Consider the following 16,905-nt stretch of genomic DNA (forward strand, 5'->3'; position numbering starts at 1 on the left):
AGAGACAAGGGTCAGGCTGGTCACTGCTTCCGTAAGGGCCTGGGCTGGACCCTGGGAGAGGGTCGCTGCTCCCCAGGGAGGCAGGAAGTGAGCCAGCCCTGGTGCCGCCCTCAGGACACAGGGAGAGGGGAAGGAGTCTCCCAGAATTGTGTGCCCGCCCTGTGCTAGCGGACTTACTCGTTTAATGAAGTCCTACAGGAGCAAGACTGGCATGAGTTTCCTGCCTTTGGTGCACATGCCCATCCTGCCTCCCAGAAAGGATGCAGGGACCCTTCACTTCCAAGGGACATGCCATGTGATAGGGCAGACCATCCACCCCACAACCGGTATAGGCTGCCTACTGTGTGCCAGAAACTGCTCAGTTCAGGACAGGAGGTGTGGACAGAGGAGGCTGGGTGTTCACAGAGAGCACATCGCTGAGGGTGACGTGTGAGAGGAAGATGTCCCTTCTATGTTCAAGGAGGCAAACGACCACCCATTATCATCCCTTCCTCTGATTCTAGGCCTTCTAATCCACAGGCGCACCCTCAGAAATCGCTTTGTCCTATGTGCCATCATCATCTTCAGCACCAGGCACAGAGAGGTGAAGTGACTTATCCAAGATCACACAGCGAATGAGTAGGGTCATGAACACAGGTTCCTGACTGGAAATCTGAGACATATTCCTATGCCAGACTACCTTTTGGAGCAAGGCTTCTTAATGTATGGCCCACAGATCAACTGAATCAAAGACCATCTGGTGTAGGGGAGGTTTCTGAGCCTCATTTGTTAGAAATGTTGATTCCTGGGCCCCAATCCAGACCTACTGAATTCAATAATTGGGGGATGGAGCCCAGAAATTAGTGTTTTAATCCAGCTCACATCCCCCACAGTGAGACAGAAGCACACTGAAGGTTGAGCCCCTTTCTGGAGAATGGAGTGGTGTCCCTCCCCACCCCTCTCTGCCCACCACCCATGACACAGGCTCCAACCAACCAACCAACCAACTGGCTCCTACTGTATACCTGTCCCATGTATGCACAGGGGAGAACACAGATGTGCACAAGTGGGTGAGTGAGGACGGGGTGGGCAGCCCACAGTGGAGTCCAGCTTCACTGTCGGATGGTGCCTCCCATGGGGAACCCTACAAATGGACGCCATCACAGGTGGAGCCCAGGTAGGCGCTGTCCTGGCAGACACGCATCTAATGAGCCACAAGCAAGAACCCAGCCTGGGGCCTGACATACAGCAGGAGCTCAATAAATGCTGCGTGAAATGAACATGGTTCTGGCCTGACTTTGCCATTATTTGTCCCCTCCCCGTCCTCCCAAATCTCCTGATGTGCCTTGAGGCTCTTACCCCATCTCAGGACAGAAAGGAGAAGGCTCAGTTCTTCATATGAAGTTTCCAAGGGGAGGGAAACAAAAGGAAACAGTCACAGAATCAGGAAACCAACTCTGGGAATTTGACTGAAAGCAAAACTTGGCATTTGATTTAAATAAAGTCAGGAGCTCAGTTACCCAGGATTCTTTACTGAAGGAGAAGAAGCTCAGATCCAATGAGGTGAATCCAGGGAAGGCTCCTCACCCTCAGGCAAACCCTCTCCACACCCCCCACCTCTTCTCCACTCCCCCAGGTCACCTCCACCCTGCAGGGTCAGTCTCCCTCCTCTCCACTCCTCTGACTTCCCAGCCTCAGCCCATGCTGTACCCCCTGCCGCCCGCCTTCTCCTCTCTCCGCTGACTTCTGTCCAAGACCGTTCAGGACAACGTCCTGCTGGAAAGGCCAGCACACTGGGCAGGAGCCTGGCTGGTCACTCCTGGCTGTGTAACCTCAAGCAAGCCCCTTCCCCTCTCTGGGCACCTGACTCCCGCTCAGGATTACGCGAGCCAATCCCAGAGTGGAGTCCCAGGTGGTCGGACCCTCAGTGCTTTTCCATGGTACAGAGATGAAGTTTTTAATTTTAGTGGTTATGTTGTTATTTTAACTTGAAAAAAAATAACTTGCATGTCAAATGCATGGTTTCATAGACAGTATTGCTAATAAGGTTAAGTTAAAAAATAATGAATCAATTCAAAGAAAAATAGTATGAAAAATATAGCATGGATAGTACATGCACCTGGCAAAAAAAATCAATCTGATATGGAAGTGCTGGAAATCACTCTGTCTCTTCCAGGTAGAACATTCTAGATTTTACAGTTACCATGGAAGAGAAAGGAGGTGGTGGTGAGCTTGCGCTTTCCAACCTCCTCTTCCTTCGCCCCTCTTCTCTGCCCAGCCCGACCTTAGCCTTCAGGGCCCCATGCAACCCTGACTCCAGAGCTCATAGCAGCCCCTTCAGAATCCCTGGACAGCCAGCACCTCTGCCTCGGCTCCTAGTCTAGACCTTGTCACAGGCTCTCTCTGTGATGGCAGGCAGTGACCCCAGGAACTGAGTGGGACTGAAGACTAGTCTGTGCTCGTCCTGGGCAGCTCAGATGGGTCCTGGATGCCTTGGGGAGACCAGCCCATGACAGGCCCAGGCCCTCCCTGAGGGGAGCTCAGCCAGGCGGGGAGAAAGTCGGGTACAATTCAGCCTCCAGCAGAAGGCAAGGCTCAGGGAGCCACTTCCTAGCCCAAGCCTGGTGAGCAGGACTACGGTTCCCTGTCCACCCCCAGCACAGCCCACGGCCAGGCACCTGGGACGGGCTGAACGAGGCCTGTTTATCATGGCTCAGGGCTGTATACTTGCTCAGTGCGGACTTCACTGTCGGTCTCATGGGTGGCTGTGAGGGATTGGGAGCCATGCAGATCTAGAAGCAAGTGCTGCCTCTGCTGGCGTCTAGCTGTGTGCCTTGGGCAAGCCACTTAAACTCTCTGTGCCACCTCCAGCTGCTCTTATATAAAGGAGGCGAATAATCTCCAAGCATGTGGAGGAGTCAGTGCCAAGTGGCTGTGACGTGCCCAGCGCAGGCCTGGCACCCCTCTGGATGCTCACTTAATAGGGCAGAATATGAGGCCACAGAGGAAGGGCTGGTCCTTCCCAAATACCCCAGAGCCCTGCAGGCTGAGGCGTGGGGTCTGAGCTCAAGCCCTCAGGACCCCCAACCTGTGTCTATCATGGCTGGGGATCAACATGGGTTTCTGGGAAATGTGTTGGCCCAGAGCTCCTGGGACATCCGGGCAAACTGACCTGATGGACTCTACACCACATGCGTATTTCCTGGGTGAAGCCATATTGTTGGCTGTTTCTGGGTCTGCTGTCCCATCTGACTTTACCTCTTCCTCCTCCACTTTTCCACCACCCTTCTCCTTCCTCTCTCTCTCTCTCTCTCTCTCTCTCTCTCTCTCTCTCTTTCTGTGTTGTCCTATTTCCTGATCTTTCTTCCCTCTCTCCGCCATCTCCCCTGCTCCCCATTCCTCAGGGTGTGGATGCAGCAAAGAGGCATTTGTGGCCAAGGCTCCTCGTGGACATGCTTGCATGCATTCTTGAACACATCTCATGTTGCCCCTCACAGCCCAAGTGGCATTTCTGAGCTGGATGCTGTGTTCTGGGGGCCCAGAGCACTCAGGTTGGGGGTGTGCACTCAGCAGGCATGTTCTTCCAGTGAGCATGTCTCCCGGGATTGGGCTCCCGGCAGGCTCTAGAATGATGCAGGCCTGCTTCCTGGGAAAACATGGAGAGTGTCTGTCCAAGAGCTTTGTTCTCAGCAAGCCAGGCACTGGCCTGTCCCTATTGGCTGGCAGACTGGGGCTGGATCACCATAGAGATTCTCTGTGCAAGGCTTTTTCAGGACTAGCAGAAGGAGGCTGGGGCTCTTGCTGCTCAATGCTGCCTCCTCACTGAGCCTGCAGCTTCACCCCACACGGACCCACAGCAGGTGTGCATGGCAGAGCACTGAACTCGGACTCTGCAGTTCTGTGTTTCCACTCCCCATCTGACTCCTCCTAACTTTGGGGATGACACTTGGCATCTTTGAGCATCAGGTACTGCATTTCTAAGATGAGATCCAGAATTTCTGACATTGTGTGGTTGTTTGAAGAATCAAAATGAGATAACGTAGGTGCAAGGTCCTATTTGAGATCTGATATCACTTTTGCTCCCATGGCCCCAGTCTACAGAGAGGTGCCCTGAAAAGCACCAGACACAGAGCCTACTCTCAAATATCCTACAAGCTAGTGGAGGAGATGAGACCGATGCCTGACAAGTTTACAGTAATCCAACAGATAGCTGGTAGCAAAGAGACTATACAAACGGTAAGTGCTACAGGAATGGGAGGTCAGAGAAGGAGAGAGGGAATCAGGGCGGGCTGCGTGGAGGCCATCCAGCCTGCACTGGGCACTGAGAGCACCAGGCACTGTGCTTACACACACTGGTTAGTCTCATAACTCGCCATAAGGTGGGAACTACAGGGTGGGAGTACAGGGTGAGAAACAGTCAGCCCAAGTTCAGACAGTTAGCAAGCACAGGGTTTATTTGAATCTGTTCTTTCTGACTCTGTAGTCCATATTACATTTTCTCTAACATTTTATTATGAAATATTTCAACATACAAAAATAGTTGGGAAAACGGTACAATAATCACCCACTATCTAGTTTAATTATCGTTAACATTTTGCCATACTTGTTTGTGAGTGAGTGTGTGTGTGTGTGTGTGTGTGTGTGTGTGTGTGTGTACTTCTTTCTTTTTTGTTTTCTTTTGTGGAATCATTTGAAAGGAAGTTGCAAACGTCATGATTCCTTTATTGCATAGCGTGCATTTCCTACAAAGGAGGACAATTTCCTACATTGGCACATCACATCTAAGAAAATTAACAATCCCTTGATACTATCTGATAGCCAGCTCATAGTCAAAATTCTCCAAAATGCCTCTTTCAGCTATTTCGCATTTTGAACCAGGGTGGGGAGCCGCAGTGCTCCCGTGTGTTTCATTTGGTGTTTCATTTCATCTCTCTTTTGCCTCCTCTAAATCTAGAACACTCCCATCACTTAAAATTTTTTTTTTTTTTTTAAGTAACATTGACTTTGAAGACCCCAAGTCAGTTTCTTATAAATTGTTCCATCGATTTGTCTCGTGTTGCTCTGTGGTATCTTCAAAGTCAGTCCTATATTCCCTAGAAACTTTAGGAGCCGGGCGTAAAGCCTTGATTTGATGCAGGTTAAATGTTAGTAATTGGCTTGGCTGGGGGTGAGGATGGGAAGGAGAGGGCATAGAGAACGTGTGAGCATACACCTGGCCAGGCTGGTGGCAGTGAGGCGGCCAGCTGGCTAGTGCCAAGGGTTTGTTCTGGAGGGTGGTGGACAGAAAGCTGGAAGACCCAGGAGGCCAGATCAGGTCCCAGCACACACTGTGGCCAAAGAGGGGTGTCTGTAGGCCTGGAAAGCCTGACCATTCCACTTGTGGTTACTAAGCCGCTGACTTCATTCTGAGTTCAGAGGGATGGGTGTGCAGGTAGGGAAGAGAAAAGGCTCCTCTCTACTCTGCCAGAAGGAGGAGGCCACACTGAAGCTAGGCCTGGAGGAGGGGCTAGACCTCACAAGGAAATTAGTGGGGGTGGTCAAGTGGTGACCCAAAAACCTGGTCCTTTGCCCTTTGCCCCCAAACCCAGCCCGGATCCTGGTGGATTCCCCCAGCTAGTCCTAGCGAGGGCAGAACACACTCTCTGAACCTTTCAGGACCAGACTGAGATACATTTGAGCACCCCCAAAGGAAAGACTTTCTTAATGGTTAGATGCTTGAGATGGAAAAGGAAGCAGCCTTGATAAGTAATGAGCTTCCTGTCCCTGGAGGGGATCAAGATTCAGGTAGATGATCTCTCATCAAGGGCAACGTGGAACAAAGGATGGCACTAGATGGCCTTCCAGCCCAGAGATAATAGCACTCACTCCTCTACTTTATGAAAGACATTGTGTTGTGACAGAGAGGAGCGTTGGAGACAGAGTGCCCAGCGGGAACTCTGGTTCTGCCACCTGGGCCGGGGACCTGCTTCCTCTGTAAACAGGGACTGTAATGCCTCCCTAGCTGGGCTGCTGTGACTCTGAATGACAACGGCTGTCCTGGCAATTGCCATCTCCCACTAGGGCATCCCGCAGAGCTGATTAATTCTTGGCCACTTCTTTTTAGCTGTAGGTATGCATGTTTTCTCACTCTGTTACTAGATTGTAAGTTATCTGATCATCCATCTCCTCCCGGCCCCTGCACAGCTCCCCCCCACCCCAGGCCTGGCCCAGGGCTCCCTTCTGGCAGGAGCTCCTAGTGGCTCTGGTTGAATAATCGTTCAGGATGGTGGGAGGGCAAGAGCCAAGGTCAGGCACAAGTGCCCGGGTCCTTGGCTGCTACGAGGTGCAGTCTCCTCAGAACCTCACCCCATGTCTGTGACTTCAGCTGCTGAGGTTTTGAGTTTCATTTTCAGGCTGACGCCATCCCCCTGCCCACAGGATGAGGATATGGTCATTACCCTCCACCCATTAGCATTTCTGGGTCCAAGTCCTTCCTCTGTAATGTTTGTCCATCTGGTCATGCAGCCCCATCTCCTCTTGGCTCCTTGTTACCAGGACACCAAGGCCTCTGAACTCAGTACAGCTCTGAGGCTGGAGCTTAGTGGGTCCCTTGCTGCTGACAGCACAGTATCAGCAAGGGGACCAGTCCCTGCAGAACGCCTTAAAAACCACCCACAGCCACAGCCATGACCCTCTCTAGACACCACCTCATTCACTATCACTCCCAGCTGACCAGTGGGTAGAGCTGGGCATATACTACAATCCCATTGAAAACATATCGTATAGACATGACTAATTTGAGGCTCACAGGGGTTAAAAGACTAGCCCAAAGTCACAAGCTATGAAAGTGGCAGAGCCAAGACTTCAGTCAAGAACTTCTGACTCTTAGTCTACTGTTCTCCTCCTTCAGCCTCCGCACCCAAACCCATAATCCCCCACATTGCTCCATATATACACAAAATACACAGAAGTGTACAGAAACTGTACAGCAGGTGGGGTTTTGAGAGTCAGAGAGAATCCAAAGGTTTCTGTCTTGGCTCTGCCATTTGTTAACTGTGTGACTTTAGACTAGTTACTCAACCTCTCTGAGCATCAGTTTCTTTATCTGTATAATGGGAATGCTGTCGCCCAGCACATTGGATGCAATGAAGTGACCAAATGCAAAGTGCCTGGCAAGGAGTCTGGCACAGGGTGGGTGCTTGCCAAATACATATTCTACCCTCTCTTTTCTCCTGTGACAGGAGAGGCTCTGACCTCAATTAAGTGTTCACTTGGGGAAGCCAGGCTCTGCCAGGAGAAGGAGTGGGTTGGGCTGAAGGTCAGGAGGAGAGTGGGAGAGGCTCTAGCCTCCAGATGTGTGCAGCAGCTGGGCCAGCTCCCTGGTGGCCTTTCCCTGGGCCCAGGGCCATCCTGGTCTCCCTCTGAGAGGGGAATGGCCCGGAAGGAAGAAGTATTCATTTCACTGCTGAATGGCCCTTATAGCCTCTTAAGAAATGGAGGCTGACTTTTTTCTCCTCTGAGATAATCACTATGTACACACCACACACAAGAAAACTGTATCCTTTCCTCTGATGTTGAAAATGAATTATTGTGGCCGGCGGATGTATTTTTCTAGATGGTGATGGCTAAAATCCAGTCCTTCAGCTGGAACACAAAAATATCTGAGGGCAGTTTTTCTCTTGTCTCTGGCTCAGGTAAACGGGGAGCTCATAACTACATCCTTAGAGAGCTGTCAGCAGGGGAAGCCCAGGAGACCCCCGGGATGTGCCCTGGTGGCTGCTGGGCACTCGTTCCCATGGGCAGCCCGTCAGGACCGGTGGGACAGCCCCTCCCTGTTCATGTGCTGTCAGAGAAAGGCTGGCGTTTTCAGCCCTGCTTGAGTCACTAGCGGTGTGGCGTGGGACAAAGTCACCTTCCTTCTCCAGGCTCAGTGTCCTCTTCCATGAAGTGTGGGTATCAGCCACACTTACACGCCAGAATCCTTATGAGGATGAAGACCTGGGAACAGAGGACAGGGGCTTTGCAAATGGCGTGCCACTCTAATGAGCATCGGGTACTAGTATTATCAATGTGCCTGTTTATTCGGCCGTAACATTCTAGGTCCACGAGCAATAGCTGATCACATGACCCTCCTCCATCTCAAAGCCAGCTCTGCTTTGCCGATCCTAGGGCTGGGCACACAGGGGGGACACAGTGTTCCTCAACGAGGGAGCAGAAGTGAATCAGCCTGTGGTCCTGAGAAGCTCGCCAGGCTTGGCAGTAATTACTGATGGACTCTACCTGTCAGTTTTCTCCTCTGTAAAATGAATGGCTAGGATCTTTTCCTTTTAGCAGGAGAACACTTTCTCCTAATAAACTATTACTCAGAACTCCAAAATGTAGAATGGGCAAAGCCCGAGGTGTCTGCATTCACGTTGAGAAGGAAGCTGGGAGCACCTTCAAGCCATGGTTCTGGAACTGCACTGCAGAACCCTGGCCCACGTAGAACCCAATCTGAGAACCTGTGGTGCGAGGAAAGATGCCAGAAATCTGTGTTCTGGCCATCTCAGCCACTAACTCAGTGGGGGCCCTCAGGCAGATCCTTCCTTTTTCTCCTATAGGAGGTGTTTGGGCCAGGAGACCCACCATGTCACTCTGCCATTTCATGGTCTAGCCCAGGACCCTGGGTTCTCACTGGCTTCCAAGATTTCCGAAAAGATGTTGTAGCCATTCAAGAAATCTCCAGCACAAAGAAGCTGGACCACACATCTTCTCTCTTAGATGCTCTCTGTTTGCTGAATCCACTGGGTTTTGGGTCCCCAGCGACCCGGGATTTCCTTGCGGGTCTGTCTCTGAATTCCGTGTCCCCTACGGCACAGCCAACTGCAGCAGGGGTGCGGGACGGAGGAGGCTAACTCACTACCCAAGGTCCACCTCCAGCCAGAGCTCACACTCACAGCGGGGGGAGGAGGGAGCGCTCTGCAGCCAGGTGACCTGCCTTTGAATCCTGGCTCCGCTTCACTCAGGCTGACCTGAGACTCAGGTCCCTTTGTCTGTGACATGACTCTGTGAGGATGCTGTTCCCCCTTTACACTTCCTTTAGGTCTTTTCTTCAAAAGTGACCTCTCACAGAGACTGTCCCCAAGCACACGCCGTTATCCACCACACCATCCATGTAGCTTATCTGGTTTGTATCTTCTCCTCCACTAGACTGTCAGCTCCACGAGGGCAGAGACCTGTCTCCCTCCTGTTCACTGCAGTATCAGCAATGCCTGAAAAAGTGCTTGGCACATGGGAAACACTTGTACCTGCCAGGGCGTCTAGGGCAGCAGTGTGCTGGCAAATGCTTAACAACCAGCTCTCTGAGCCCTGGTTTATAATGTCTGCCAGTTTCCGGGATGGAAATACTCGCACCATGGCTGATTTCAACATTCCAGTGTGGCATCACTGAACGTGCAGTTGGGCTGGAGTTAAACTGCAATGGAAATAAGATGACAGAAAAAGAGGTAGAGGCCACCGAGACAGACAGATGGACAATGGGAAGCTACGTGAACTGTGTGGTTTTTACGAGTCCCCTCAGCATAGCATCACCCAGACCCCTGGTCTGGTGATTCCCTCGCCTGGTTACGCAGCGGAATCATCTGAGGAGCAAGTTATGAAGGCATGTGTCTGTGGACACATGGCACGTACCTGTGTTTGAGAATATTTGCTCTAGCTTATGTGCCTAAGAGTAAGCCAAAGCTGCAGAGTTCAGTACGGTAGCTACTAGCCAAAGTGACTTTTTACATTCCGATTAATTAAAATTAAATCATACAAAATTCAGTTCTGCAGACTAACTGCATTTCGAGTGTTCACTAGCCACGTGGGGCTCGTGGCTACCATAATGAACCACACATATTACAGATCGTTTCCATCACTGCAAACAAGTTCTATTGGACAGTGCTGGGAGAATATCCATTAGCCCCAAAAGTTACATCCCAGAAGAAAAGAATCAGACTGAACCCCCACATCTGGGAGTTGCTGGCTGGAAGGCACAGGAACCACTGAAAGTCATGATCTAGAGTCACCCAATGACTTTCTCGCCACCTGAGCACACGTGGGATGCCTGGGTTTCGGGCCAGCTCTCCTGTCAGCTCACATAGCCTCTTAGGCAAGCCCCCGAGTCTTTTCAACTATGAAATGGTGATTCCCCCCCTCTGCCCAGCTCTGTCCTGCCTCCTGCATGCTAGCAGGGAGCAGATCAAACTTAGTGGGAAAGAACATGTTGGGATGGTGCCTTCTCAACAGTCTGCAGATGGGAAGCTACAGATGCAGCACCCATGGATGCTGCACTCTGCCCATCACCCAACGCAAGTCCCGCCAGGCACGAAGTCTATTCCTGGAGTAGGCTTCCGCCCTGAATCCCCACAGCTTTCCTGTTCTGCTGAGCAGGACCAGACACGTGAGGGGAAAGCTGCCGGCCTCCTCTGCTCCGAACGCTTCAGGAGAGCTTCCCACTTCCCCCACAATGGCCCCTGCGCTGGGAAGTCTTTCCTGAAGCCCTCAGATTTTATCCTGTCTCATCATCCCATCTCCCCTCTTCCTGGCTCATCATACTAATAGCAATAGCCAACATTTATTAAGTGCTTATTATGAGCCAAGCATTTTACATTCATTACATCCTGTAATCCTTATAATAACCCCAAGGAATAGATACAACTATCATCCTCATTTACAGATGCAACTGGGCTTGTCCAAGGGCACTTAAGTAGAAGAACTGGGATTGAACTCAGATCTGACATCAGGGTCTCTGCTTTGCATTTATTGCCCATGTTCTTGAGGGCAGGGACCGTGTCTCATTCTTCTTGATTTTTCCAGGGCTTCCTGTTAGGCTTAATACAGTATTGATAAATGTTTACTAGATACATGAATGAGTGAAGGAATAAGAGGACAGGAATAAGGAAGAGTGACTGTCATTTCCCCTCAAAGCCTCCAAAAGCCCCCCTTGCTGCTCCCAGATCACAAACCTTGTCCACTCTCTTACGGGATCTGCAAGGCCAGTTCCCAACTTGTCAGATCTGACCTGGGCAGAAAGCCGGGGAAGGAAATGTCTGCCTCCCTGCCGGCCCAACTTTTCCTACATTCGGTCCTGACACAAAAAAGGCTTTCATGGAACCATAGCCTGCCAGGGCAGAAAAGGACCCTTGGGTCCACTAAAATCCAGCCTTTCATTTTACAGACTGAGGCCCAGAATGGGGAAATGACTTGTCCAAATTCACACAGTAAGGTCATCCTGGATGACCAATCCATACTGTAAGCCTCCTGCCTGGAAGTGGGGGTGGGGGTGAAGAGGTGGACGGATAGGACAGGATGGGGCCCCCTCTCTCAGCAGAGAGACCCAGTGGGAGTGTCTGGGGTAGGCAGGCCTTGCCCAGGGAAGTGCCCACCCTCCACCCAGGTTCTGAGTTCTGTATTCCTCTACTCAGCGAGGGAGGGGTGGTGGAACTCAGAGCATAGGCCCAACAGATGGTTTCTATTTGCAGCCACGGAGCCTGGTCTTGCCAGACTCCTGACCTATTTTGAGGAACTGAGGGCCCTGCTTTCTAAAGGATGGCCTCCCACTCACACCCCTTAATCTATGGTTTGGCAGGAGAGCAGATAGATGGTTCAGGGCCAGGGGAGGGGGAGTAGAGGAGAAAATGGGGCTGGGGTGGATGTCTGCGAGCTTGAACCCAGAGAAGGGATCCTCTAAGTGTGAACCTCAGGCTACTTGTTTCAGAGTCTCCCGGAGTGTTTGTAGAAATTCAGGTTCCTGGGCCCACGTCAGGCATCCAGAATCACATGGGAATGGGCCAGGGAATCTGCATTTCCACCAAGCTCCCCAGTGTATTGTCTGTGGACTGAAAGCACTGGCATCATCCATGAGCGGATTAGAAACATAGAATCCTGGGCCCCACCCCGGATGGAAGCAGAATCCACAGTTTAACAAGACCCCCCAGTGATTTGCAGATATGTCCAACTTGAGAAACACTGCTCTCCTTTAGTGCCTCCCAAACTTGAGCGAGCATCAAAATCACCTGGGAGCCTGTTAAAACACAGAACACCGGGCCCCACCCCAAGTTTCTGATCCAGGAAGTCTAGGGTGGGCCCTGAGAATGTGCACTTCTAACAAGTTGCCAGGTGATGGTGAAGCCACTTCAGTCCCTGAGCTACAGTACAAGGAGCACTGTGCACTCTGAAGCCCTAGCTCTGTGACCTTTGCTAAGTCCCTTTACCTCTCTGAGTCTCAGTTTCTCCACCTGTAAAATGGATATAATTCATACCTTTTTCTTAGGATAGTTGAGAGGCTCCAGTGAAATAATAATGTGTGTGAAAGTGCTTTGTGGACTACTATAAAAAATTTATTATACAAATCAATTTGATTAATTAATTAATCAATTACATTAATCAATTGAAAAGGATTTTAGATGATCTCATTTGCCCTTGACAGTCTCCTTGCCATATAACAAGTCACTCAAGGAGCTGGGCCTAATGCGTCCCTCAAGGGCTTTATTTCGCCTTCCTACACTGCAGCGCACAAGACCAGGCATGCAGTAAGTGCTCAATAAGGGCTGGTGGAATTCAACCCAAGACTTCTGGTTCTCAACCCATTTCTCTTTACACTGCAGTCTCTACTCACACACTCCTTCATGGCCCTCTGGTCTCTTGGTAAGGTAAGTTTAAACAATTTGTTTTTAAAAGGTTGTTTGATAGTTGAGGCAAAAGGCTGAAGTAGGGAGATGCCCCTTATCAAATGAGGAGTGTCACTTGGCTGACTGATCGCAGAGAGGTCCTGGTCTGACACCAGAGGAAGGGGAGAGTCCACTCCTCGAGTATAGAAAGAGTGAGAATGACAAGCAAAGCAGAAGGTGAAGTGCATGTTCAGATATGTGTCCTGATTTTCCATACTTTTGACCCAAATCACAGGGGGAAATGTGCTTGGTAGGTTGAGGGTGGTGCTGATGGCAGAGGGTAGAGGGGTTTCTTTCCAACTTCTTGGTTGGAATTCTAAAAAGAGACAGACCACTGTTCAGGATGGCCCTGGGCCAAATAAGAGGTGTCCTTACAGAATTAAGATGCCCAAGGGAAATGGCCAGATAGAGAGGGCCAGGCATATACTCTTGAGCCTCCTTCAGCTCTTGGCTGGTGGAGAGAACCCAGCTTCTCTTGCTCAGCCCGGAGAGAGGCCATGGGAGAGCTAAGAGCCACAGGCCGCCAAGAGGTTGCCATGATGAGAGGCAAGCCAGCTGCATCAGAGGTTGTGGGGAAGACAGTCTAGGTCTGGGGCAGGATGGCTAGTAAGACAAAGATCCAGCTGGGGATAGACTTTGCCATCAGGGGCAAGAAAAAATGGACCATGAGTTTGTCAGCTGTAAATTTCAGTGGCAGATGCCCAGAGAACACCCCGGGATGGGATGGGCCAGCCATACCGCAGTGGATGTCAGCCAGGACATGTCTACGGAGCAGCACAGAGCCAGGGGTCCCTCTTCCTGATACCTGAGGTCACATAAGCCCCAGCCATTTATACCCCCAGATGCCATTTTGAAAAAAAGCGAGAAGAGGAGGAGCTCTGAGAGATGAGGCCATCAGAGTCATTCAAGCAGACACCAAATCACCCCAGAGGCTGAGCCTTCACATCACAGGACTGCTTAAATTACTGAATCAGACTGATGCCACTGGATGATGCCACCTCACCGTGACCCTGTGAGGTGGAGCCCCTGAGTGAGACCAGAGTAGCTTCAGAGAAAATAAAGAATCTGTATCTTTGTTGCACACTGAAGTTGTCAGGGCTGCCACACAGGCCATGAAGGCAGGGCACTGCACAGCTTGACCATGTGACTAGCGCCCCCTGGAGTTATGCAATGCTGGGGGAGGGGAGGGGGTGCCCTGCAAGTCCTTTCAGAATGAAGTGGCAGCAGAAGTCAGAGAGCTACATCACCATCCCAGAGGCCAGGCTTGAGCAGACGTAACCAGGGGGATCCCACACACTGGTAGCTCTGAAACGTCATTCCAGGCTTCTGATTCCTGGTTGTGTGGGGCTACCCCTGGGAGTCTGTGAGGCCTGCCTACTGGTCACTCTCTTGCCTCCCATTACTAACAGCCAACAGAGAGAGTCTGTTTCTAGCAACCAAAAGGACCCATTTGAGCCATGGGGAGAAACAACATGTGGCCTTCCCTGGGCAGCTCCCCGAGCCTTTCCAGCAGCCAGTCTACACTGGCAAGTGGAAGTGACTCATCCCTGACAGCTCAGAAGAAGGGGCTCCCCTTGTGTAGGTGTGTCAGAACTTTCTCTAGTATGTTTGCTGGTGTCAACAGGCTAATGAATTGGCCCCAGTGCATCTCTGACCATCCTGTCCCTGGGGACTCACCCTTCCTGAACACCTGCAGCGTTTCCTGGCTGTAGCTCCCAGTGGGCACTTGGTATATACTTGATAGTCTGATTAGTTCTCTTTACATGTAACAAGAAGGCTCTGGAAGGCTGTAAGCTCGGCCCACATGTCAGCTTTGAAGACTGGAAAGAGCAGGAACTTCAAAATCAGACAGAACTGGGTCTAAATTCTAGTACCACTGGCTATGTACCCTACATACTTTGGACAAGTTCATCCATTTTTTTGGAACTTGCATTCTCATCTGTAAAAATGAAGAATAACAATGCCTACTCCTCAGGGTAGTTTCCAGCCTGTTAATCTCTCTTAAAGTGTCCTGCACACACAGTTAACAACCAATTGTTGGGTAAGTGACTGGCTTTTTGGGGTGGGGGTGGTCAAACACCACTTCAGAATTGTTCCGTGACTCTGCCATATGGGTGTTTCCTGGGAGCATTGGGACAAGTGCCTGGATAAGGGAGGTGTGGCAGATGCTGCTGACAGGCTACACGCCAGCCTTTCTCACTTTTTCCACCCACTTCTACTACAGGAAGGGTACTCACTGTCCCAACATCTCTTACTCTTAGGAGTGGCCCCATGGCCCAGTTCTGTGCTGGGGACTTCTGGGAAAGTTTTTCTTGTATTAATAAAAGAAGAGAGACCTGTAATAAAAGCTCTTTCTTGATATACTGGCTGATGCACTGCTTCCTGCCTTTGTTTGCATTTAAGAATATAAAGCCTGTAGCTGTGGCAGCCATCTTGAGCCCATGAGGTGACAAACCCATGATGAAAAGCAACATGATGAAAAGGCAGACCAGAAGGATAGGAAAAGCCTCCATCCTTAATGACACTGTTGAGCCACAAAACCAACCCTAGGACCTCTCCCCACCAGGCCTCTTGCTCAATAAACCATAAATATGCCTACAGCTTGAGTTATTCTTGGTTGACTTTTTTTGTTACTTGTAGCCAGAGCATTCCACCTGATAGAGACAAAGACGAAAGAGCAGGGGGTAACAGATGTCTGAGTCTTTGGACACTGCAGTGACCTGTGTCCTTGAGGTCTGTCTGTCTCAGAGGCACTTCTCCCACAGCCAAGCACCTCGACATTATGAGGAGGTGCAGACACCACACAGCCTCACCCATACCCAGCAGGCTTGCCCCTGACAGATGGCAAAGAGCACCTAGGGCCGTCCATTCGCTTTCCAGGTTTTCGCTCATCTCTCAGCAGAGTTTCTTGGGGTAGGCTAATGCAGCTGCCTCTGCCTCCTGTGCAGTTGCTGGAAAAGTTGCACAGCTCTGGGGGTAACAGTGATGACCACTGGGAGAAAAAAGCAGTAATCGGATTCATATTGTCGTTGCTACAAAACCACCCACATGGGGCACTGCCCAGGTCCAGCAACACTGTTGAGACTTGGAAGGAGATTCCCCTCTGCCTCCGCATTTTCTTTATTCCTCTGAACGCTGTCATCATGACAGAAACCATGAGAAAGAAGGGTGAAGATGAAAATGAGGTCAGATACTCATATGCAAAACATCTGGCATAGGGCTGGGTGGGCAATGAGCTATCACCAACACCCTTCCCTTTCCCTTCCAACATAATGGCAATGCAGGTGACAAAACAAGGCCTCAGGCAGCTCTGAAAGGGTGGTGGTGCCTCTGTCCTTTTGGGAGTGCTGCTTTTTGAAGTACTCTTTTTTCTCCTTTCCCTCATGGCGCATGCATGCACACACACACACACACACACACACACACACACACACAGCTGGCTCAAGAGCCCAACCTCCCTGACTCCACAGTGAATTGGGGTCACCGTCACAGGGTCAGGGTTCTCAATTAGTATCTTCTTCAGCCCCATCCAAATCTTCCTGATGTGGTCCCCACAGAGGCTGTTTCTGGCACAGACCCTTTTGTCGGGCCCCCATCCACTTCCTAAGCACATTACAAAGCCCTTGAAGTTGCTCAGCGCTCAGCCTTTCCACACACATCATTTCCTCCCAGTCCTGGTTCCAGGCTGTGTTCTTGCTTCAGGCCCTCCTGGTCACTATGAAAATCAAAGCCGCAGTTCCCTGAGTGCCAACCCATTGGCATCATCTGGCCTCTGCAGACTCACCTCTGCATATAAAGTCTCTCTACTCACTTTTCCTGTGGAGTTAGGACTCCCCCAGTCTGTAGGGCACTTTTATGGAAATACGAAAAGGTGCCCTTCGTCTGGGCAGACATAGCTCTGGGCCAGAGCCCACAGCTCAGTGAGAGGAACACGGGCTGATTTCAGCCTCCACTTGCTGCTCTGTCATGTGCCCTTGTGCAGGGCACAACTCATACAAGTGTACATGGCGGCGACGCATGGAGACTTTTCCAATTACCTTCCAACGTTTCTGACCTAAATGCTATTCTCAGACACTGACTACTCAGTGGACCAGCCCAGCTCAGGAGACAACAACTTTACAAAACCCCGAGACCTCCTTAGTACTCCCCGGCACAATCCCATGGCTCGCCCACACCTCCTTGCAGGTCTCACTTCCCAAGCTCTTCTCCACTGAAGTCATAGCACCTCTGCCACCCGATTCCAGTTCATTCCTCCCTG

The 16,905-nt window shown here is 50.8% G+C and overlaps 1 protein-coding gene across 4 annotated transcripts in view; it reads right to left on the minus strand.

Annotated features, from left to right (window-relative positions):
* The window catches only part of CORO2B (coronin 2B), a 134,192-nt gene that overhangs the window by 69,876 nt on the left and 47,411 nt on the right, over positions 1–16,905 (minus strand). The gene's annotated exons all lie outside the window — the stretch shown is intronic.

This window comes from Rhinolophus sinicus, linkage group LG03 (assembly GCF_036562045.2).
Source record: "Rhinolophus sinicus isolate RSC01 linkage group LG03, ASM3656204v1, whole genome shotgun sequence".
Taxonomy (NCBI): domain Eukaryota; kingdom Metazoa; phylum Chordata; class Mammalia; order Chiroptera; family Rhinolophidae; genus Rhinolophus; species Rhinolophus sinicus.